The sequence below is a fragment of the Myotis brandtii genome, unplaced genomic scaffold, assembly GCF_000412655.1.
Source record: "Myotis brandtii unplaced genomic scaffold, ASM41265v1 C41991868, whole genome shotgun sequence".
In the NCBI taxonomy this organism is placed as follows: Eukaryota; Metazoa; Chordata; class Mammalia; order Chiroptera; family Vespertilionidae; genus Myotis; species Myotis brandtii.
Genome location: NW_005315252.1, coordinates 1 through 982, shown reverse-complemented (window position 1 = coordinate 982; position 982 = coordinate 1). Strand labels below are relative to the sequence as shown.

Genomic DNA, 982 nt, shown 5'->3' with positions numbered 1-982 from the left:
GCTCAGCAGGCCGCTGTTATGGAGCGGGTGGTTCTCCCACGGCTTGCCGACCAGGTTGCTCAGACGTTCCAGCTCCTGGAGGTCCCGGTGGACAGAGTGCAGGTTGTCCCGGAAGTGCGCGATGAAGGCCTTCTCCCGGCCCTCCAGCGTCTCCTTGTTGCGCATGCCATCCTTCAGGCAGTCGAACACCCTGCTCACGCTGGAGCGCAGCGCCTGGATGGCACTGATGGCCTGGGAGAAGGCCTCCAGGTTCACGCCGACGCTCAGCGGGTCCGCCATACCGCCGCCGCCGTCACCACAGCCGCTCCATTGCCGGCTTCGCGAACGAAAGCCGCGCTCGCTGATGACGCAGCGCGCGGAGGCTTCTGGGAAATGTAGTTTCCGCGGGGCGGGGCGGGGCTGCTCAGGTGGTCTGTGCGGGAGAAGTATCCAAAAAAGGGGTTCTAGTTTAACTACACGAATACATGAGCAGGAAAGTGATCTCCATTTACAGAAGTAAGGCTGCACGCTGGGATTTCTTGGTGGTGACAAGGAAATACAGAAAGTCCCCGCATTTCCCCAAACTGGCGCTCTTGAGAGTTATATGGGAAAGTATTGCTCAGAGCAATGGTGTCCATGGAGTAAAGAACTATAACCCCATGAATAAAATGAGTCCATACCCATAAATAAGTGGGAGATATGGGAAAGTTATTTCCCACGGTGGAATGCCAACCAATCAATGTAGAGGGAATGATGCAAAGGAAATTTCCATTTGGCAACATTGGAGTAATACTTGATTCAGATAGGATCGAGGGATGCTAAAACTAGTGAGTGAACGTGTGAGGAGTAACAGGATATTTATATAGTCTCAGAGTATCACTCCCAAGGAACTTATTAATTAAGAAGGGAAAAACAAGGATCTAGTGATTTCACTTCTGGGCACAGATCCAAAAAGAAGGGAAAACAAACTGGAGCAGATATGTGCACACGTGTGTTCATAGCA

At 52.0% G+C, this 982-nt stretch overlaps 1 pseudogene; it reads right to left on the bottom strand.

Moving 5' to 3' along the window:
* Nucleotides 1-3: 3 nt before the first annotated feature.
* LOC102263739 lies at nucleotides 4-330 on the bottom strand (annotated as a pseudogene).
* Between the last annotated feature and the right edge of the window lie 652 nt (nucleotides 331-982).